The sequence below is a fragment of the Ips typographus genome, linkage group LG5, assembly GCF_016097725.1.
Source record: "Ips typographus isolate SLU linkage group LG5, UJ_Ityp_2.0, whole genome shotgun sequence".
NCBI lineage: Eukaryota > Metazoa > Arthropoda > Insecta > Coleoptera > Curculionidae > Ips > Ips typographus.
The window spans coordinates 3,722,450-3,747,481 of NC_138426.1; the positions used below are offsets into that span (position 1 = coordinate 3,722,450).

The 25,032-nt window shown below is 34.2% G+C and overlaps 1 protein-coding gene across 5 annotated transcripts in view; it reads left to right on the forward strand.

The window, feature by feature from the left end:
* LOC145729587 (diuretic hormone receptor-like) overlaps positions 1-25,032 on the forward strand; it is a 236,468-nt gene that overhangs the window by 74,783 nt on the left and 136,653 nt on the right. For 4 of the 5 annotated variants that reach the window (XM_081980409.1, XM_081980408.1, XM_081980404.1 and 1 more), the window contains exon 2: positions 8,328-8,383. The exons of the other annotated variant lie outside the window; for it this stretch is intronic. The gene's annotated coding sequence lies outside the window, so the exon portion shown is untranslated. The remainder of the gene's footprint in view (positions 1-8,327; positions 8,384-25,032) is intronic. 5 annotated transcript variants of the gene reach the window in all.

Below are 25,032 nucleotides of genomic sequence, written 5' to 3' on the forward strand. Positions count from 1 at the left end.
TTGAAGAACTGGCTTCCCGTCTTCGGGGCGCAGTTTTTGCACTTTGAAGGCGGTAAATGTTCAGATTATGTGCACTGCTTACTTTGCCTTCTTTCATTCTGTCATGTCCTATGCTGCAATAATCAGTTTTCAGCGTAGGGCCATCAGGTTTGGGCTACAGCGATGACTGTAGGGAGAAATTTACAGCTCTCGGTATAATGACATTCCCTTGTGTTTACATATTTGAAAATTTAATGCATCTGAAAAATAACTTCAACCATTCCACAATGCATATTTTGACTCGTTTCGGAGGTGACCTAGTGATACCTTTTCAGGAAGAACAAGAATAGGTCCAAATTACTGGGCACAAAAGTTTTACAATAAACTTCCATTTAGTTATAGGTTGATTCCTGTAACCCGGTTGGAGCACCGACTTCGGGATTTTTTGCTTCAAAACCCCTTTTATAGTCTTGATCTTCTTCTTCCGGTCTCCCGCCGGAGGTTGGCGATCCAATTGGCAATCATCATTCTGGATGTAGCAGCTCTGAAGATGTCAATTGAGGTACATCCAAACCATCTTCTTAAGTCTTTCAGCCAGGAGTTTTCTCTTCTTCCCACTGATCTTTTTCCTTCAATGATCAGTCTCAAGAGTTCATACCTTTCGCCTCTCATTATGTGGCCGATGTATCCCGTTTTTTTCCTTAACGATTAACATCAGTTCTTTTGATTTTCCCATCCGCGCAAGGACTTCCAAGTTGGTGATTCTCTGCACCCACGATATTCTTAACATACGGCGGTATAAATACAACTCAAAAGCGTCCAGCTTTTTCTCTGTAGTCGCATCGAGAGTCCATCCTTTACTACCATATAACAAGGTGGAAAATATATAACATCTGATCATGTGCATTCTAAGTTCTAGGCTCAGTTCGGATCTCGTGAAAAATTGCTTCATATCAATAAATGTTTTTCTGGCCTGCTCAATTCGTGCTTTAATTTCGATCTTGGGGTCGCACTGATTTTTAATGATAGTCCCTAGGTATCTGATTGAATTTACTTGTTCTATCTGTATATTGTTAATGGACAAATTGGCAACTATGTTCGTCTTTGAAAAAACAAGAAGCTTAGTTTTGGACGCATTTGTGAATAGTCCATGCCGTTCACTGTAGCTTACTATAAAGTTCACACACAGTCGTCGGCGTATCTCAGATTGTTAACAATGACTCCATTGATTTTGATTCCTCTTTGGACCCCCTGCAGCGCTTCTCTAAAAATAGTTTCATAATATAAATTAAACAGAAGTGGTGATAGGATACAGCCCTGCCTCACTCCCCTTTTTATTATGATTGCCTCTGATGTTGATTGCTCAACTTTAACTTCTGCCGTTTGATGCCAGTATAACTGTGAAATGATTATGATTTCTTCTTTGTCTATTCCCGTAACTTGAAGAATCTCTATTAGTTTGTCGTGCTTAAGGCAGTCAAACGCTTTTTTGTACTCAAGGAAACATGCATATACATTCACGTTCATATCTCTGCATCTTTGAGTTAAGACGTTCAAAGAGAACAGTGCCTCCCGTGCACCCACACCATTCCGAAATCCAAACTGACAACGATGACCATTCTCAGAAATACCTTCAGAACATGAGACATCAAGCTAATCAATCGATAGTCGTCACACTTTGATGCGTTGTTTTTCTTTGGGATTGTTATACACGTTGACTTGAGCCAATCTGTGGGTATGATGCCTGTTTTATAAACAGAGTTAAGTAATGAAGTTAATATGTTCACTCCGACTCCTTCTTCGTCTGCTATAAGTTTTAATACTTCTGCGTGAGTCCCATCTGAACCAGTTGCTTTTCTGTCTTTTTGGGCTTTTGTAGCATGTATGACTTCTTCTTTTATTATATCGGGTCCTTTTTCATTTATTTGATCATTCGTTATTCGTTGCACAACTGATCTATTGTCATTAAACAGGTCTTCGATATATTCTCTCCATCTCTTAAGTTTCACTTCAGTTTCTGTTATTATTTCGTTGTTATTGTCCCTTAGTATTGAAACTGGCTTTTTTTTTGTTTCGATTGGTCAGTTCTTTGACTTTCTTGTGTAAGTTGAAAGAGTCGTGTTTACTTTGGAGTTTTTCGATTTCAGAGCATTTCTCTGATAGCCACTTTTCTTTTGCTTCTTTGCACTTGTTCTTAACTGCCCGGTCAAGTTTTTTCTGTAGTTCACTGGTTTTTGTTTTTGTGTCCTCCTTTCTGACATTAGATCTAATATTTCAGAAGTCATCCATTCCTGCCTCTTATTACTGTTAAAATATGAATTACTGTCTTAACATGAATAAAGTATTATTATTAAAAACAATCACGTTAACATAAAAATGTAGTGTCAACTGTTAAAATTCATTAAATCTAATTTAGACAGTGGTCTAATTTTTTATTTGATTTGATCTAATTTTGACGTCACGTGACTTAAATTGCAATTTTTGAGCTGACAACATTGTAAAGGCCAGCTGACTGTCAAAATGTAGTTTAAAGTTAAAAAATTGATAAATCAAATTCAGACAGCAGCAAACGAGTAAATTTTTTTAAAGTTATTTCCATTTAAAAAATTTGAATTTTTGACTATACGATCAACAGTGTTACACTTCTTCCAAAAATTAAGGACAAATTAGCAAAAAACTAACAAAAACTAATAATAAGAAAAATACTAAATTTGCAAAAAACCGTCAGACGAAATACTCGTTAAGAAAATTGTCAAACTTCAAATTTATTGCCCGTTTTCTAAATAATACTTTCCAACAGTTAATGCAACTTTGTTAACTGCAATTTAACCACGTTTGACTGAATTTTAATTCGAAAATGCCTATCAACAGGGCTCGTTCTGCGTACAAACCCGCATGGAAACGATCAACAAACAAGTTCATATAAACTTAATTACCGGCCTAGTGCGAAAAATCTACGGTTGACTAGGCAAAAAACGTCAGTACTGAAAAACAGTAAATTTGCAACTATTACGTAATAGCAAATGAGTTTCTGCTCTTGCGTTTCAATTTCTACGAGGGTTTATTTAACATTTAGTTGGTGTTCACTAGGCTTCAAATCGAAAAAGCAATTTTTCAGAGATTTGTCTTACAAAGCTGACGTGAACCCCTCAACAAGGATAATAATCCCAGTTGTTGTTGAGGTATCTCAAAAATCACCTTTAAACCTTTAAAACCCTGACATAGATCCTGATTTATTTTACAATTTTGTTAGTTTTTTTAATAATAACGCTAATTTGTCCATAATTTTTGGAAAAAAACATGTTGATCGTATCGTCAAGTCATACATTCAATTTTTTTAAATGGAAATAACCTAAAAATGTTCACAGTGGAAACTAAATTTGTCTGGTCACGTGACTGTCTTTAATTGTAGGGTCACTTGGCCAGTACAGTGTAGCCAGCTGAAAAATTACCATTTTTTGGTCATGTGACCTGTATTTTACAATTTTTGCCTTCATAACTGTTTCAATCGAATTTTGCACTTTCCCATAATTCAGACTATATTTTTATGGTCACGTGACTGTTTTGACTAGTGTCACTTGGTCTGTACAGTGTTGCCAATTCAAAAATTACATTCTCAAAGTCAGGTGACGAATATTATACTATGAATTTTTTCCACTGTCAATAAAAACTTTTACCACTGTCTAAATTAGATTTATTGAGTTTTCACAGTTCAAACTACATTTTTATGGTCACGTGATTGTATTTAACTGTAGACTGTATTGTCACTTTTACTTTACAGTGTTGCCAGTTCAAAAATTACCATTTTTTGGTCAAGTGACTTGTGTTTTAAAATTTTTGCCTTCATAACTGTTTCAATCGGATTTTGCACATTTTTACAATTCAAACGACATAAAAATGTAGTCACGGTCACGTGATTGTTTTCACTAGGGGCACTAGGCCAGTACAGTGTTTCCAGTTCAAAAATTACATATTCAAAGTCACGTGACGTGTATTTTATAATTAAAACTTTTGCCACTGCCTGACTGTTATTTAGCAAAATTTTACAGACTAAATTACCTTTTTTGACAGTCACGTGATTGTTTTCCACTAGTGACATTTTGCCTTTACAATGTTGCCAGCTCAAAACTTGTATTTTTAGTCACGTGATGTGTATTTTCAGCTTTTACCACTGTGTAAATCGGATTTATTGAATTTTAACAGTTGAAACTACATTTTTAGGGTCACGTGATTGTTTTTGACTGTAGACGGTAGTGTCACTTTGCCTGTACAGTGTTGTGAGCTCAAAAATTACAATTTTTTTGTCAGGTGACTTATTTTACACCTTTTGTTTTCATAACTGTTTAAATCAGATTTTGCTCATTTCCTTAATTCTGACTACCTTTTTATAGTCACGTGAGTGTTTTTGACTAGTGGCGATTGGCCAATACAGTGTTGCCAGTTCAAAATTACATTCCCAAAGTCACATGACGTGTAATTTATTATTAAAACTTTTACCACTGCCTGACTGTTATTTAGCAAAATTTCACAGCCTAAATTACCTTTTTGCCAGTCAAGGGATTGTTTTTCACTATTGACATTTTGCCTTTACAGTGTTGCCAGCTCAAAAATTGTATTTTTAGTCACGTGACGTGTATTAACAGCTTTTACCACTGTCTAAATTAGATTTTTTGAATTTTTACAGTTGAAACTATATTTTTATGGTCACGTGATTGTTTTTAACTGTAGTCTGTATTGTCACTTTGCCTTTACAGTGTTGCCAGCTCAAAAATTACAATTTTTTGGTCAAGTGACTCTTAGTTTACACCATTTGCGTTCATAACTGTTTAAATCGGATTTTGCTCATTTCCTTAATTCTGAATACCTTTTCATAGTCACGTGAGTGTTTTTGACTAGTGGCAATTGGCCAGTACAGTGTTGTCAGTTCAAAATTAGATTCCCAAAGTCACGTGACGTGTAATTTATCATTCAAACTTTTACCACTGCCTGACTGTTATTTACCAACATTTCACAGCCTAAATTACTTTTTTTGACAGTCACGTGATTGTTTTTTACTAGTGACATTTTACCTTTCCAATGTTGCCAGCTCAAAAATTGCATTTTTAGTCACGTGACATGTATTTTCAGCTTTTACCACTGTCTAAATAAGATTTTTTTGAATTTTCACAGTAGAAACTACGTTTATGATCACATGATTGTTTTTAACTGTAGACTGTATTGTCACTTTAATTTTAAGTGTTGCCAGCTCAAAAATTACCATTTTTTGGTCAAGTGACTTGTATTTTATAATTTTTGCCTTCATAACTGTTTAAATCGGATTTTGCACATTTTCATAATTTTGATTACCTTTTTATAGTCACGTGACAGTTTTTGACTAGTGGCAATTGGCCAGTACAGTGTTGCCAGTTCAAAAATTACATTCCCAAAGTCACGTGACGTGTAATTTATCATTAAAACTTTTACCACGGCCTGACTGTTATTTAGCAAAATTTCACAGCCTAAATTACCTTTTTGCCAGTCATGTGATTGTTTTTCACTAGTGACATTTTGCCTTTACAATGTTACCAGCACAACAATTGCATTTTTAGTCACGTGACATGTATTTTCAGCTTTTACCACTGTCTAAATAAGATTGGTTGAATTTTCACAGTTGAAACTACATTTTTATGGTCACGTGATTGTTTTTAACTGTAGACTGTAGTGTGACTTTGCCTGTACAGTGTTGCGAGCTCAAAAATTACAATAGTTTGGTCAAGTGACTCTTATTTTCCAGTTTTAACCTTCATATCTGTTTAAATCGGATTTTGCACATTTTCATAACTCTGACTACCTTTTTAGAGTCACGTGACTGTTGGTGGCAATTGGCAAGTTCAAAATTCCATTCCCAAAGTCACGTGACGTGTATTTCACCATTAAAACTTTGACCATTGTCCTAAGTTTATTTAACATATTTTCACAGTTGTTGTTCAGGTATCTCAAAAACCACCTTTAAATCGCTGACATAATTCCTGATTTATGGTTTTTTAGAGTGCAATCAAATTCTTGAAACAATTAATAGCAAAACATTTTTTTTTTAGCATTAATCCATGTCTGAATTCAACTAATTGTCCATTTTACTGAAAATGTAATGTAATTTTTGTTCTTATTAAGCAGCAACGAACAAAGGAAAAGCGAGAGCCAAATGGATCGTATGAACAGCACGTTTATCTGTTAAGTGCCTGGCTTTCGGGGTAATTAATGAAATAAACACCTGCTGTAACGAACAGAAGTGCGCTATTATGTTAAAAGTTTGCAGATTTTTAACTGTAATTGCCTTAAAACGGTGGCTTACGAACGAGGTTTGTCAACCCCCAAAAATATCTGAAAAGTCACAAACCTTTTCAATTTTGAATATGTCCAGTAAAGTTGTCAAGTCATTTTTAAGTTTAGGGATTAACTAAAAGTTAAAAAAAAAATATTGAAAGGTAAATATCTGGATGTCCAAATCACTTTTCAAAAGTTTAAGAGTGTTATTGTATTTTTAAAATAGTTTATCTACAACAGTTACATAATATCGTAATTTCGCATTATTTTCAGTGCCATAATAACCTTTATTCACTAGTGCTTTTTTGAATCTATTACCGCACTAGTGCGTTAATAATCAGTGAACAATTTGTTTGTACATATGGAGTTCTGTTGCCTCCACTATCTTGCTTCTTGTTAATATTAATATTAAAAGGAACTTTTAGTTAGATTTTTTTTTACTTAAAAAACATGACATACAATTACATGAAAACTCAATTATTATTAGGATAAATATTAATGCTAAACTCTTTGCAATTGGATAAATTAATGCCAGATGTTGACATGCCTGACAAGTTGCTGGAAATATTTTTATTTTTTTTTATATATTTTTTCAATTAATCATTAAAATAATAATCGTTGTAGATAAAATGTTGTTCGTAACACGTAGGATATGTTATTAACGCACTGTGTGATTCACTTTCAAATTTTCACATGCGTGCGTTAATAACATTCATATCCTACTTGTTACGTAAATAACTATTAGTTTACAAGTACTTTTGAGTTGAGGTAAGAATCGTGAAAATTGTTTTAATAAGTTTCTAAACCATTTAATTAAATTTTTAGTAATACTGCAAATATAACTGCAGAAAAAAATACAAACAAATTGTATTTATTAATTTTGCTAAATAATTTATTAATCTGCTTTTGCAGTAACATTTTCAAGTATTTAAGAATATTAAATCAGATCTTTGATTTTGAGTTACCTACAATTATTCAATCATTAAGAATATTAAAAAAATTTTAATCACGTGACTGTTTTCTGGTTTTCGTTTACCATTATTATATCTTTACCAATTGCCTGTTGTAAGGTCACACGACTGTTCTTTTCTTCTGACTTTCTAATATTACCTGAAACTTATTAGAAATTTGTTTTTTCAACACCATTATAACCATAGCTTCAAACACCTTTTGTTCAGTCTTTTAGAGCAATTGATAATAGGACTTTTTAAATTTGGACCCTTTCAAAGCATGATAAGCAAACTCCAGATTAGGCAAATAAAGGTACCTGAAACATAAGCTATTTAGTATTAGCAGCTTATTAATACCTCTATCAGAGTCCTTTTTATAGTATTAGGTAAATCACCTTGTCAGCTTTTGCTAAATACACCTTTACTCTATATCCATGTTTCTTCGAGAACCACTGGCTTGAATAAACTTGGTTTTTGTAGTGTTCTTGTAAAAACTCTTCTTGGGAGTAAGTAAATACCTATATGGGCTGTTTCCTTGTGACAGTGTTTTCTATTAGAAAAGGCATCCTTTTCTGTTCCACAAACTGTAGTTCCTTCAGAATGTTTCACTGGGCCCCTTGATAGTTGTAAAGTGTATTAAGAAGGTGGCATTTTCAAAACTGACTACCGAAACACACCCACATTATCTAGTAGCACACGTAGTATCGCAGTTAAAAACAAGTTAAATCAAAATACTCCTTAAAATATTGTAAAATTTACATCAAAAATAAAAAATGTCTCTTTGTTTACTTTTTGTCAATAATGGCGGCCGATTTTCCCAGACTTGTCGTCCTGATTCATTGCCGACGTGACTAGATGACGTCAAAATTCTATCGCGCTCGGAACGCATGTAATAGACAAGAAAGGCAAATGATGACGTAACCGCCACGGGAAAATAAATGGACCATAAGTATGTACTACTTAAGACTATTACACCACAATATTCCCTTTACCCTGCCCAAAGTTCGGCAATATTAATGCTGTTTAAAGATTGTTTAGTTGACTGAATTAGTATTGTATTAGACAGAGTGAATTTAATTTTTAACTTTGTTTCAGGACAGCCTGTTGGGACAATTTGTCTGCTCGGTGTACACCAGGATAACATAAGCCAGGTAAGATTTATTTACTGTTTGGAGGCGGAAGGTTTAACTGTCAGGACAAGTTAAGCGGTTTATTTCAAACATGACCTGCAAGTGTGTCAAGAAGGATTTTTAAAAGATTTTATTGTGATTCGATATTTAAAATTTAATGCAGTGTGAGACTTACAGCAAATCACCTTTAGCACTAACCAGGAAAAAATTAAACTAGAACTGAAATAATTTTTAGCTGAATTGAAAGTTTACCATTTAGATGATTACGAAAGGAAGGAAATGACAAACAGTCTTCTCCACAATACTTTATTATGACCTTAGATGGTAAGGTCTGCTCAACAAGTTTCGGTCACATAAATGACCATCTTCAGGAGCTCAAATCAGTCGATCAATGTGACTACTGTCTTTTTACAAGGGGAGAGACAGAGAGACCCATGTTATAACGAATTAGTGAATTTAACATAGTTAAATAGGTGAACAAAGCTCATTATGGAGAAAAAACTAACTATAGCACATTAAATTAAAAATTAAACAAAAAACTTAAACTAGACCCATTTAGGGCTGGGTGAGACCATAGGGGAAAAAAAAGAGCTTAAAACTTGTGCACCATCCGCAGAAGAGGCGATCAAACTCTTTTTTGATCGCCTCTTCTGCGCAATCACATTGATCGACTGATTTGAGCTCCTGAAGATGGTCATGTATGTGACCGAAACTTGTTGAGCAGACCTTACCATCTAAGGTCATAATAAAGTATTGTGGAGAAGACTGTTTGTCATTTCCTTCCTTTCGTACTCTGGCGACTCCACTGAAAGAATATGGACTACTACTTCTTTCATTTAGATGATTGTTTTTTAGCTAAATGCGCCCTTATCACGGCAGTCATCCGTCTCTTCATGCTTCTGATGACATTATCGATCATGTCTTGAGGTAGATTGTCCCAAATCTCAAACAGAGCAGCTGCTACTTGTTCGGGATTTTGAACTGCAGGAGTTATGAACCTTAATCGCTTACCTAACATGTCCCAGACATGTTCAATCGGATTAATGTCTGGAGAAGATGCCGGTCACTCCATTGATCTTATACCTACGACATTCAAAAAGTCGGAGACACAACGAGCCTTGTGAGGGCGAGCATTAGCAAAAAGTTTTCTCCGATATGGGGGGCGAATGGTACGACATCCTCTTGCAGAACATTGCGAATGTATCCATCTGCATTTAAAGCTCCATTAACAACCACCAACTCTGTTCGTGCCCCTAAGCATATTCCACCCCACACACTGAGCCTCCACCATAGGGGACAGTGGGAGTAAAATTATATTGTTCATCTTGTTCTCCTCGGCGACGATATAACCTTTCCCTGTAGTCGATGGAATTAACACAAAATCGACTCTCATCTGTGAACAAAACATCCCAATTTTTGGGCTCCCCAGCAAAGCCTAGTTTGGCCACACGATTACATCGCTGGAGTAATGGAGCTTCCTTGGTTCTATAGGCCTTCAAACCAACTTCCTTAAGCCTTCTGCTAATGGTACGAGGACTTGTTCTTTTTCCAGTTTGCTTCTTAGTTGCGGTACTGTTTTACGTCTATTACTCACATACTCTCCCGTTTGTCTCCAACGTCTTACATTGCGATATATCGTAGATTTTGCTTTTCCTAACATCTCAGCAACATCGCTGTAACTTGTACCAATTTCGGTCATCGCTACAGCCTTCGCCACATCAGTAGGGAGCCATATCACCCATGTTGGATTTTTAAGAATCAAAATGATGGATGTTCTTGACTTTCGCTTAACAAAATCCAATGACGTATAGCAAATTTGATTAGGAAACCAAACAGGTGTGGAAAAATAAGATCAATATCCACATTTTCTTCGAAACCCTGTATTTTCTTTAATAATTGAGATATCAGAGGGAATAAAAAAGGGAAATCTTCAGAAAATAAAGTGCTACAATTTGATGTTATAAACTGTTTTCAATTCCCAGTTGTTCTCTCCACAGGGTGTCTCAAAGAGCACAGAACATTCCTTACTTCCTTTTCGTCTCTGTATATGACATAAAGACAAACCATTTAAAAATCGTAATAAGACATATGTATTCATGAAGAATCAAGCTACAATTCATAAAAAAGATGATCAAATTTGAGCAAAGGATTGAAGAGGAAATTGATGTTAAACTAAGTCTCAATGTTGACCGTTTCTCTAATTTTGCCGCTGTGTGTATAATGGTTGTGTTACAGTACTGCTTCCTTACACACTCAGTCACAGCCAGCCAAACGTCACATCTATCAAAAGTTCACTCATGGAGCTATAAAATGTATTTAAATCAATTCAAACTCATTTCATCAAAATTTCTCTATCGGTCTGACAGTTATGACAATAAATCGATTTTCATATAAGAAGGACTGTATTTTCCTTAAGAAGCATTTTCCGCAAATTGACATAATGCATGTCCACTTGTTTCTTCGTAGGCTATCGAACGGTGAATTATTGACATTTGAAACTGGACCACCCTGTATTATCATGTACCCCCTATGTATCGTAATAATTTTAAATCGTGTTAAAATTAATCACTTTACAAAAAAACGATGGATAAACATTAGCGAGATTTTTATCGAACTGGGTGATTAATGAATAAAGGCTGTTCATGACACGTCTTTTTCGCAAACCATCATTTATTTAAAAAAAAAGTCTTCTTAAAAAAGTTTTAATCGAAACTTACTCACAAACTCTTCTTAATAATATTAGTTTTCAACCATCTTTATAAAGTCCAAGCTCTTTGGTCTATTTATTAGAGGTAAAACAAATGTATTTCTCATTTTCCAAAGTACCTCTGCTGGATAATAACTGATATTCAGATTTGGATACATCAGCATTTTTTTTGCAAAAATATTTTAGAAATTTTTTGAAAAGCACTTTTTTAAATATGGTTCAAATTTAAGAATTTTTCTTTTTCTTCTTATTCATATTTAAGATCTCGCGATATGTTAGTTTTGCAGGTTCCTCTGGATCAGTTCTTGGGAGGTGGACTGCCAGCTGTCCTTCCAAGGTGGTCAGATATTTGAATTGTGAGACTTGCTCGATGATTTTGTCCTGAACTAGCAAAGGTCATACTTTTCGTTTTTTCTCTAGATATGGTCATGTTCATCGCTTGGCTGACCTGGCAGAATTTGTGTAGTTGTCTCTGTAGATCGTCCTCCGTTTCCGCGAAAATATCTGCATCATCGGCGTAGCATACCATGATGATTCTTTTATTCTGTCCCATTCGGTATCCCATATTTAGTGATGATACTTCCTCTATAATTTCGTCCATTAAGAGATTGAACAGAAATGGGCTAAAACTGTCACCTTGTCTGATGCCTCCTAGTGTCGGTAACTCTTCCGTATAAGTGTCTCATATTTATGATGTCGGAGAAGCGAACCCTATCAAATGCCTTGGTCAAATCGATGAAGCAGACATATGCTGGTGTATTAAATTCGATTGATTTTTCTTTTAGTTGTTTGATAATGAATATGGCGTCAGTCGGGGATCTGTTTCGCCTGAAGCCTTGTTGTTCTTCCCTGTTTTTTATTTGTGTTTCAAGTCTTTCCTTCAAAATGCCGTTAAAGGGTTGCATGCTTGTGTTCAGCAGCGTTATGCCCCTGTAGTTGTCTGGGTGCGCCTTCTGTCTTTTCTTGAATATAGAGATAGTTATACTTTTGTGCCATTCCGTAGGTATTTCCGATATTTATAAAATTTCAGAATTAACGAAAAAAAGATCAGTCATTAAATGGGCGCTGTGAACTTAGCAAAACCCAACCCGCTTTTTCTCGTTGGAATTCATTAGAACTACTACATTTTCATAATTCTGACTACTATTTTTATAGTCACGTGACTGTTTTTGACTAATGCCACTTTGCCTTTATAATGTTGCCAACTCAAAAATTGCATTTTTAGTCACGTGACGTGTATTTTCAGTTTTACCCCTGTTTAAATTACATTAATCGGATTTCCACAGATAAAACTACATTTTTATGGTCACATGACTGTTTTTAACTAGTGTCACATTGCCTGTACAGTGTTGCCATTGCCTGTCAAAAATTACTATTTTTTTGATTTGAAGTTATTCTATTAAATTTTTTGTGAAAAATTCAACACTAGAACACAAAAACTTAGAAGAAAGTTGCAAGAAATAGATTTATGTTCCATTAAATCCAATTCAGATGATAATTTGCCTTGAAACTTACAGTGCAACGCACAATTGATCAGACATTCCAGGTCAGTATTGCAATTTTTTGGTTTTCCAATGACTACTTGTTGGTTTTCCTAATAATATTATATTTAATGTAGTAATATGAAAAGAATGTCATTAATTAAGAAAATTCAATTTAAAGTCTTCATATTTCCTTCCTCTTTCCTGATTTTTTTTTAGTTTAATAAAAGTTTAAATCTAGAGTTTGTCCCAGAAAAACCTCTTGTCTGCTCTGCCTCAATTTGTCACTTTCCAGCACGTAAGCCCTTCTCTTTGTGGAAATTTATTATTAAAAATATAAAACATGGGTTTTGCAGGGAAAATTGAATGGACGTCTAATTTATCAAAGCAAAACTCGGACTGTACGATATCTAAAGGAAAAATTAATAGGAAACATGTGTCGGATCGGATTAGAGACTATTTTTCTTTCGCGTGTCGACCCGGATGTACGTTTCAATACGTTGACCGATAAAGGAGAGCTCTATTTAACCACTCAATGAGAGGCTCCAACAAAAATAGAGGCCACGTCAATGGTTTTTTTATGTTGACACAGCGGAAGCTGTTTGTGTACCACGGTTTGCCATGGGAAATCAGCGTTGATTTATCGCCACCAATATCAGACATCACGTCAATGATTAATAGCGATTCTATGCTAGAAGGGGACATGATAACATGCCTTGTTTGAATCTGTCCCTTCCAGTTAATGAGAGAGTCAATGATCTAAAAAGTATTCAGTGTGAACGCACTTTAGATGTTTGTTTTAAATGTCCATTTTTCAAACTCACAACTACGGAATACACAATTTTATCATAAAACTGGAACGATTGTTTTACTGTGACTTTGGGTAGGCATATTTTCACCTGGCAACACTGTACCCAAGGCCAAGTGACACTACTCAAAAACACGTCAAAAGTAAAGTGAAAAGGTAGTTAAATCATAAATATATATGAAAGCAAAAATTGTAAAATAGAAGTCACGTGACTAAAAATGCAATTTTTGAGCTGGCAACATTGTAAAAACAAAGTGGCACTAGTCAAAAACAGTCACGTGACCATAAAAAACGAAAATTTAATAAACATTTTCTAACTGAAATGAAACATTCGCTAAATCTAATTTAGACAGTGGGAAAAGCTGAAAATACACGTCACGTGACTAAATTGCAGTTTTTGAGCTGGCAACATTGTAAAGACATAATGTTACTAGTGAAAAACAGTCACGTGACTACAAGAAAGGTAGTTTAAGCTGTGAAAATTTATTAAATAAACTTAGGACAGTGGTAAAAGTTTGAATGGTAAAATACACGTCACGTGACTTTGGGAATGTAATTTTGAACTGGCAACACTGTACTGGCCAATTGCCACTAATCAAAAACAGTCACGTGACTATAAAAAGGTAATCAGAATTATGAAAATGTGCAAAATCCAATTTAAACAGTTACGACGGCAAAAGCTGTAAAATATAAGTCACTTGACCAAAAAATTTTAATTTTTGAGTTGGCAACACTGTACAGGCAAAGTGACACTACAGTCTACAGTTAAAAATAATCACGTGAACATAAAAATATAGTTTCAACTGTTAAAATTCAATAAACCTAATTGAGACAGTGGTAAAAGCTGAAAATAAACGTCACGTGACTAAAAATGTAATTTTTGAGCTGGCAACATTGTAAAGGTAAAATGTCACTAGTGAAAAACAATCACGTGACGGTTAAAAAGGTAAGTTAGTCTGTGAAATTTTGCTAAATAACAGTCAGGCAGTGGTAAAAGTTTTAATGATAAATTACACAGGTCACGCGTGACTTTGGGAAATTTTGAACTGGCAACACTGTACTGGCCAATTGCCACTAGTCAAAAACAGTCACGTGACTATAAAAAGGTAGTCAGAATCAAGAAAATGTGCAAAATCCGATTATGAAGGCAAAAGTTGTAAAATAAGAGTCGCTTGACCAAAAAATTGTAATTTTTGAGCTGGCAACATTGTACAGGCGAAGTGACACTACAGTCTACAGTTAAAGACGTGCCGTTTCGTCCCGAGTGGGACGTCAGTGTTTCTTTCGCATTTAGAGAGGTGACTTACATTTAGCTGCGAGATGTAATCAGAAATCTAAAAAATAAAAAGTCCAGGGATACATTTGGCATGACCGTTAAACTTTTAAAAATTACACGTGAGATGCTTCCGGCTCCATTAACTAAGCTCATCAATCTGATTCTTATCGAACAAATCTTCCCTTCCTGCCTTAAGGGGGCAATAGTGATGCCAATTTTCAAGAAAGGTGAAGTAATTTGTCCAACTACAGACCCATGAGGTGATTAAAAAGTGCATGGCGATCCAGATTGCCTCGTATTTAGAGGATAATTCAATGTTAAGCCCAGATCAATTCGAATTCAGAGAGGGTAGAAGCACTGTTCAGGCAATACTGAACTTGGTGAGTACCATCCTCGAGGGGTACGAGAATAGGGAACACACAGTCACGGTTTTTTGCGACTTAAGCAAGGCTTTTGACTGTGTGTCTCATATTTTTCTCGTAAGGAAACTTTCTTATTACGGCTTCAGCCGGAAAGGATTGCCTTACTCAGATCATATCTAAGCGTCCGGTCTCAGTGTGTATCCCTTAAAGCTCAAAGAGAGAAACTATAAGGACGGGTGTCCCACAGGGCTCAGTTTTGGGGCCTCCCCTCTTCTTACTCTACATTAATAACCTAACTTCAATAGCCCATGGTGAAAAATTAATATTATTCGCTGATGATACCACCTTTTCCGCCCGCAATGGCGACCTTAATGCGGCTGTTGAAGCTTCTCAAGCGGCTCAAACTCAAGCGCAGGTCTGGTTTGAGAAAAACAACCTATGAGAACAAAACTTCTCGCACTGTATTCTCTCTTAGAGATACGGCCAGCATCCCACACCTTAATCAGGCAACCAGATTTCTGGGCGTACAACTAGACACTGAACTGAGATTTGACTATCATATTGAAGAACTGGCTTCCCGTCTTTGGGGCGCGGTTTTTGCACTTTGAAGGCTATCGGGTGCGGTAAATGTTCAGATTATGTGCACTGCTTACTTCGCCCTCTTTCATTCTGTCATGTCCTATGCTGCAATAATCTGGGGTCACTCCGCGGGAAGGCGACGTGTTTACGCTCTTCAACGTAGGGCTATCAGGTTTGGGCTACAGGGATGACTGTAGGGAGAAAATTACAGCTCTCGTTATAATGACATTCCCTTGTGTTTATAATATTGGAAAATTTAATGCATCTGAAAAATAACTTCAACCATTCGACAATGCATATCGATGTGCACCGCTGTGAGTTTCGGAGGTGACCTAGTGATACCTTTTAAGGAAGAACAAGAATAGGTCCAAATTACTTCGGGATTATTTGCTTCAAAATCCCTTTTATAGCCTTGATCTTCTTCTTCTTAATCCGCCGTCTTCCGCCGGAAGTTGGCGATCCAATTGGCAATCATTATTCTGGATGTAGCAGCTCTGAAGATGTCAATTGAGGTACATCCAAACCATCTTCTTAAGTCTTTCAGCCAGGAGTTTTGTCTTGTTCCCACTGATATTTTTCCCTGTATTCTTCCTTCAATGATCAGTCTTAAGAATTCATACCTTTCGCCTCTCACTATGTGGCCTATGTATCCCGTTTTTTTTCCTTAACGATCAGCATCAGTTCTTTTGATTTTCCCAGCTTTTTCTCTGTAGTCGCATCGAGAGTCCATCCTTCACTACCATATAACAAGGTGGAAAATATATAACATCTGATCATGCGCATTCTGAGTTCTAGGCTTAGTTCGGATCACGTGAAAAATTGATTCATATCAATAAATGTTTTTCTGGCCTGCTCAATTCGTGCTTTAATTTCGATCTTGGGGTCGCACTGATTATTAATGATATTCCCTAGGTATCTGAATGAATTTACTGTTTGATGCCAGTATAACTGTGAAATGATTATGATTTCTTCTTTGTCTATTCCCGTAACTTGAAGAATCTCTATTAGTTTGTCGTGCTTAAGGCAGTCAAACGCTTTTTTGTACTCAAGGAAACATGCATATACATTCACGTTCATATCTCTGCATCTTTGAGTTAAGACGTTCAAAGAGAACAGTGCCTCCCGTGCACCCACACCATTCTGAAATCCAAACTGACAACCATGACCATTCTCAGAAATACCTTCAGAACATGAGACATCAAGCCAATCAATCGATAGTCGTCACACTTTGATGCGTTGTTTTCCTTTGGGATTGTTATACACGTTGACTTGAGCCAATCTGTGGGTATGATGCCTGTTTTATAAACAGAGTTAAGTAATGAAGTTAATATGTTCACTCCGGCTCCTTCTTCGTCTGCTATAAGTTTTAATACTTCTGCGTGAGTCCCATCTGAACCAGTTGCTTTTCTGTCTTTTTGGGCTTTTGTAGCATGTATGACTTCTTCTTTTATTATATCGGGTCCTTTTTCATTTATTTGATCATTCGTTATTCGTTGCACAACTGATCTATTGTCATTAAACAGGTCTTCGATATATTCTCTCCATCTCTTAAGTTTCACTTCAGTTTCTGTTATTATTTCGTTGTTATTGTCCCTTAGTATTGAAACTGGCTTTTTTTTTGTTTCGATTGGTCAGTTCTTTGACTTTCTTGTGTAAGTTGAAAGAGTCGTGTTTACTTTGGAGTTTTTCGATTTCAGAGCATTTCTCTGATAGCCACTTTTCTTTTGCTTCTTTGCACTTGTTCTTAACTGCCCGGTCAAGTTTTTTCTGTAGTTCACTGGTTTTTGTTTTTGTGTCCTCCTTTCTGACATTAGATCTAATATTTCAGAAGTCATCCATTCCTGCCTCTTATTACTGTTAAAATATGAATTACTGTCTTAACATGAATAAAGTATTATTATTAAAAACAATCACGTTAACATAAAAATGTAGTGTCAACTGTTAAAATTCATTAAATCTAATTTAGACAGTGGTCTAATTTTTTATTTGATTTGATCTAATTTTGACGTCACGTGACTTAAATTGCAATTTTTGAGCTGACAACATTGTAAAGGCCAGCTGACTGTCAAAATGTAGTTTAAAGTTAAAAAATTGATAAATCAAATTCAGACAGCAGCAAACGAGTAAATTTTTTTAAAGTTATTTCCATTTAAAAAATTTGAATTTTTGACTATACGATCAACAGTGTTACACTTCTTCCAAAAATTAAGGACAAATTAGCAAAAAACTAACAAAAACTAATAATAAGAAAAATACTAAATTTGCAAAAAACCGTCAGACGAAATACTCGTTAAGAAAATTGTCAAACTTCAAATTTATTGCCCGTTTTCTAAATAATACTTTCCAACAGTTAATGCAACTTTGTTAACTGCAATTTAACCACGTTTGACTGAATTTTAATTCGAAAATGCCTATCAACAGGGCTCGTTCTGCGTACAAACCCGCATGGAAACGATCAACAAACAAGTTCATATAAACTTAATTACCGGCCTAGTGCGAAAAATCTACGGTTGACTAGGCAAAAAACGTCAGTACTGAAAAACAGTAAATTTGCAACTATTACGTAATAGCAAATGAGTTTCTGCTCTTGCGTTTCAATTTCTACGAGGGTTTATTTAACATTTAGTTGGTGTTCACTAGGCTTCAAATCGAAAAAGCTATTTTTCAGAGATTTGTCTTACAAAGCTGACGTGAACCCCTCAACAAGGATAATAATCGCAGTTGTTGTTGAGGTATCTCAAAAATCACCTTTAAACCTTTAAAACCCTGACATAGATCCTGATTTATTTTACAATTTTGTTAGTTTTTTTAATAATAACGCTAATTTGTCCATAATTTTTGGAAAAAACATGTTGATCGTATACATTCACTTTTTTTTAAATGGAAATAACTTAAAAATGTTCACAGTGGAAACTAAATTTTTATGGTCACGTAACTGTCTTTAATTGTAGGGTCACTTGGCCAGTACAGTGTAGCCAGCTGAAAAATTACCATTTTTTGGTCATGTGACTTGTGTATTACAATTTTTGCCTTCATAACTGTTTCAATCGAATTTTGCACTTTCCCATAGTTCTATCTTTTACTTATCTTTTTATGGTCACGTGAGTGTTTTGACTAGTGTCACTTGGTCAGTACAGTGTTGCCAGATCAAAAATTACATTTTCAAAGTCAGGTGACGAATTAATTCCATTAATTTTTTCCACTGTCAATAAAAACTTTTACCACTGTCTAAATTAGATTTATTGAGTTTTCACAGTTCAAACTACATTTTTATGGTCACGTGATTGTATTTAACTGTAGACTGTATTGTCACTTTTACTTTACAGTGTTGCCAGTTCAAAAATTACCATTTTTTGGTCAAGTGACTTGTGTTTTAAAATTTTTGCCTTCATAACTGTTTCAATCGGATTTTGCACATTTTTACAATTCAAACGACATAAAAATGTAGTCACGGTCACGTGATTGTTTTCACTAGGGGCACTAGGCCAGTACAGTGTTTCCAGTTCAAAAATTACATATTCAAAGTCACGTGACGTGTATTTTATAATTAAAACTTTTGCCACTGCCTGACTGTTATTTAGCAAAATTTTACAGACTAAATTACCTTTTTTGACAGTCACGTGACTGTTTTCCACTAGTGACATTTTGCCTTTACAATGTTGCCAGCTCAAAACTTGTATTTTTAGTTACGTGACGTGTATTTTCAGCTTTTACCACTGTGTAAATCGGATTTATTGAATTTTAACAGTTGAAACTACATTTTTAGGGTCACGTGATTGTTTTTGACTGTAGACGGTAGTGTCACTTTGCCTGTACAGTGTTGCGAGCTCAAAAATTACAATTTTTTGGTCAGGTGACTTATTTTACACCTTTTGTTTTCATAACTGTTTAAATCAGATTTTGCTCATTTCCTTAATTCTGACTACCTTTTTATAGTCACGTGAGTGTTTTTGACTAGTGGCAATTGGCCAATACAGTGTTACCAGTTCAAAATTACATTCCCAAAGTCACATGACGTGTAATTTATTATTAAAACTTTTACCACTGCCTGACTGTTATTTAGCAAAATTTCACAGCCTAAATTACCTTTTTGTCAGTCAAGGGATTGTTTTTCACTATTGACATTTTGCCTTTACAGTGTTGCCAGCTCAAAAATTGTATTTTTAGTCACGTGACGTGTATTAACAGCTTTTACCACTGTCTAAATTAGATTTTTTGAATTTTTACAGTTGAAACTATGTTTTTATGGTCACGTGATTGTTTTTAACTGTAGTCTGTATTGTCACTTTGCCTTTACAGTGTTGCCAGCTCAAAAATTACAATTTTTTGGTCAAGTGACTCTTATTTTACACCATTTGCGTTCATAACTGTTTAAATCGGATTTTGCTCATTTCCTTAATTCTGAATACCTTTTCATAGTCACGTGAGTGTTTTTGACTAGTGGCAATTGGCCAGTACAGTGTTGTCAGTTCAAAATTAGATTCCCAAAGTCACGTGACGTGTAATTTATCATTCAAACTTTTACCACTGCCTGACTGTTATTTACCAACATTTCACAGCCTAAATTACTTTTTTTGACAGTCACGTGATTGTTTTTTACTAGTGACATTTTACCTTTCCAATGTTGCCAGCTCAAAAATTGCATTTTTAGTCACGTGACATGTATTTTCAGCTTTTACCACTGTCTAAATAAGATTTTTTTGAATTTTCACAGTAGAAACTACGTTTATGATCACGTGATTGTTTTTAACTGTAGACTGTATTGTCACTTTAATTTTAAGTGTTGCCAGCTCAAAAATTACCATTTTTTGGTCAAGTGACTTGTATTTTATAATTTTTGCCTTCATAACTGTTTAAATCGGATTTTGCACATTTTCATAATTTTGATTACCTTTTTATAGTCACGTGACAGTTTTTGACTAGTGGCAATTGGCCAGTACAGTGTTGCCAGTTCAAAAATTACATTCCCAAAGTCACGTGACGTGTAATTTATCATTAAAACTTTTACCACGGCCTGACTGTTATTTAGCAAAATTTCACAGCCTAAATTACTTTTTGCCAGTCACGTGATTGTTTTCCACTAGTGACATTTTGCCTTTACAATGTTGCAAGCTCAAAAATTGTATTTTTAGTCACCTGACGTGTATTTTCAGCTTTTACCACTGTCTAAATTAGATTTATTGAATTTTGTCAGTTGAAACTACATTTTTATGATCACGTGATTGTTTTTAACTGTAGACTGTAGTGTCACTTTGCCTGTACAGTGTTGCGCGATCAAAAATTACAATTTTTTGATCAAGTGACCTGTATTTTACAATTTTTGCCTTCATAACTGTTTTAATCGGATTTTGCACATTTTCATAACTCTGACTACCTTTTTAGAGTCACGTGACTGTTTTTGACTAGTGGCAATTGGGAAGTTCAAAATTACATTTTCAAAGTCACGTGACGTGTATTTTACCGTTAAAACTTTTACCACTGTACTAAGTTTATTTAACAAATTTTTACAGTTGTTGTTCCGGTATCTCAAAAACCACCTTTAAATCGCTGACATAATTCCTGATTTATGGTTTTTTAGAGTGCAATCAAATTCTTGAAACAATTAATAGCAAAACATTTTTTTTTTCCAGTATTAAGCCATGTCTGAAATCGACTAATTGTCTATTTTACTGAAAATGTAATGTAATTTTTGTTCTTATTAAGCAGCAACGAACAAAGGAAAAGCGAGAGCCAAATGGATCGTATGAACAGCACGTTTATCTGTTAAGTGCCTGGCTTTCGGGGTAATTAATGAAATAAACACCTGCTGTAACGAACAGAAGTGCGCTATTATGTTAAAAGTTTGCAGATTTTTAACTGTAATTGCCTTAAAACGGTGGCTTACGAACGAGGTTTGTCAACGCCCAAAAATATCTGAAAAGTCACAAACCTTTTCAATTTCGAATATGTCCAGTAAAGTTGTCAAGTCATTTTTAAGTTTAGGGATTAACTAAAAGTTAAAAAAAAAATATTGAAAGGTAAATATCTGGATGTCCAAATCACTTTTCAAAAGTTTAAGAGTGTTATTGTATTTTTAAAATAGTTTATCTACAACAGTTACATAATATCGTAATTTCGCATTATTTTCAGTGCCATAATAACCTTTATTCACTAGTGCTTTTTTGAATCTATTACCGCACTAGTGCGTTAATAATCAGTGAACAATTTGTTTGTACATCTGGAGTTCTGTTGCCTCCACTATCTTGCTTCTTGTTAATATTAATATTAAAAGGAACTTTTAGTTAGATTTTTTTTACTTAAAAAACATGACATACAATTACATGAAAACTCAATTATTATTAGGATAAATATTAATGCTAAACTCTTTGCAATTGGATAAATTAATGCCAGATGTTGACATGCCTGACAAGTTGCTGGAAATATTTTTATTTTTTTTTATATATTTTTTCAATTAATCATTAAAATAATAATCGTTGTAGATAAAATGTTGTTCGTAACACGTAGGATATGTTATTAACGCACTGTGTGATTCACTTTCAAATTTTCACATGCGTGCGTTAATAACATTCATATCCTACTTGTTACGTAAATAACTATTAGTTTACAAGTACTTTTGAGTTGAGGTAAGAATCGTGAAAATTGTTTTAATAAGTTTCTAAACCATTTAATTAAATTTTTAGTAATACTGCAAATATAACTGCAGAAAAAAATACAAACCAATTGTATTTATTAATTTTGCTAAATAATTTATTAATCTGCTTTTGCAGTAACATTTTAAGATTAGTATTTAAGAATATTAAATCAGATCTTTGATTTTGAGTTACCTACAATTATTCAATCATTAAGAATATTAAAAAAATTTTAATCACGTGACTGTTTTCTGGTTTTCGTTTACCATTATTATATCTTTACCAATTGCCTGTTGTAAGGTCACACGACTGATTTGACAATTCAGCTTGAATTTAGTTTAGAAAATAGCTACTAACTAGGTAATTTTGAATTCTTAGATTATAGCAAAAAAGTGCATTTTTCAGTCACGTGACTGTTTCTAAGCAGCTCTGGTTTTAGTTTACCATTATTCTATCTTTAAAAATTGCCTTCTTAGATTCACGTGACTGATTTTACAATTTTTTGGATTAGAAAATGGCTACTAACTAGCCAACTTTGAATTTTTTGATTTTAGCAAGTTAAAAATGGATTTTTTTGTCACGTGACTGTTTTCATGCAGCTCTGGTTTTGGTTTACCATGATTCTGTCTTTAAAAATTGCCTTTTTAAGATCACGTGACTGATTTTATAATTTTTTGGCTTAGAAAATCGCTACTAACCAGCCAACTTTGAATTTTCTGATTTTAGCAAGTTAAAAATGCATTTTTTTGTCACGTGACTGTCTTCAAGCAACTCTGGTTTTGGTTTAGTATTATTCTGTCTTTAAAAATTACCTTCTTAAGATCACATGACTGATTTTATAATTTTCTCGCTCAGAAAATCGTTATTAACTAGCCAACTTTGAATTTTTTGATTTTAGCAAGTTAAAAATGGATTTTTTTGTCACGTGACTGTCCTCATGCAGTTCTGGATTTGGTTTACCATTATTCTGTTTTAAAAATTGCCCTTAAGATCACGTGACTGATTTTACAATTTTCTGGCTTAGAAAATCGCTACTAACAAGCCAACTTTGAATTATTTGATTTTAGCAAGTTAAAAATGGATTTTTTTGTCACGTGACTGTCTTCATGCAGCTCTGGTTTTGGTTTATCATTATTCTATATTCAAAAATTGCCTTCTTAAGATCTGGTTTTGGTTTACCATTATTCTGTCTTTAAAAATTGCCTTCTTAAGATCACGTGACTGATTTTAGAATTCAGCTTGAATTTGGTTTAGAAAATAGCTACCAACTAGCTAACTTTGAATTTTTAGTTTTGAGCAAGTTAAAATTGGATTTTATTAGCCACGTGACGGTCTTCAAGCATGTTTGGTTTTAGTTTACCATTAAAAATTGTCTTCTTAAGGTCACGTAACCGATTTGCCTGTTGTAAGGTCACGCGACTGATTTGACAATTCAGCTTGAATTTAGTTTAGAAAATAGCTACTAGGTAATTTTGAATTTTTAGATTATAGCAAAAAAGTGCATTTTTTAGTCACGTGACTGTTTTTAAGCAGCTCTGGTTTTAGTTAACCATTATTCTATCTTTAAAAATTGCCTTCGTAGATTCACGTGACTGATTTAACAATTTTTTGGATTCGAAAATCGCTACTAACTAGCCAACTTTGAATTTTTTGATTTTAGCAAGTTAAAAATGCATTTTTTTGCCACGTGACTGTCTTCAAGCAGCTCTGGTTTTGATTTAGTATTATTCTGTCTTTAAAAATTGCCTTCTTAAGATCACGTGACTGATTTTATAATTTTTTGGCTTAGAAAATCGCTACTAATAGCCAACTTTGAATTTTCTGATTTAAGCAAGTTAAAAATGTATTTTTTTGTCACGTGACTGTCTTCATGCAGCTCTGGTTTTGGTTTACCATTATTCTGTCTTTAAAAATTGCCTTCTTAAGATCACGTGACTGATTTTACAATTTTCTGGTTTAGAAAATCCCTACTAACAAGCCAACTTTGAATTTTTTGATTTTAGCAAGTTAAAAATGCATTTTTTTGTCACGTGACTGTCTTCAAGTAACTCTGGTTTTGGTTTAGTATTATTCTGTCTTTAAAAATTACCTTCTTAAGATCACATGACTGATTTTATAATTTTCTCGCTCAGAAAATCGCTATTAACTAGCCAACTTTGAATTTTTTGATTTTAGCAAGTTAAAAATGGATTTTTTTGTCACGTGACTGTCCTCATGCAGTTCTGGCTTTGGTTTACCATTATTCTGTTTTAAAAATTGCCCTTAAGATCACGTGACTGATTTCACAATTTTCTGACTTAGAAAATTGCTTCTAACTAGCCAACATTGAATTTTTTGATTTTAGCAAGTTAAAAATGGATTCTTTTATCACGTGACTGTCTTCATGCATCTCTGGTTTTGGTTTATCATTATTCTATATTCAAAAATTGCCTTCTTAAGATCTCTTGGCTGATTTTACAATTTTCTGGCTCAGAAAATCGCTACTAATAAGCCAACTTTGAATTTTTTGATTTTAGCAAGTTAAAAAAGGATTTTTTTTGTCATGTGACTGTCTTCATGAAGTCTGGTTTTAGTTTACCATTAAACTACCTTCAAAACTTATCTGCTTAAGGTCACGTGACTGATTTGACAATTCTGCTTGAATTTGGTTTAGAAAATAGCTACCAACTAGCTAACTTAGAATTTTTAGGCTTTAGCAAGTTGAAAGTGCTTTTTTTTTAGTCACGTGACTGTCTTCAATCATGATTGGTTTTAGTTTACCATTAAACTACCAATAAAAATGGTCTTTTTATGGTCACGTAACTGACTTGACAATTCAGCTTGAATTT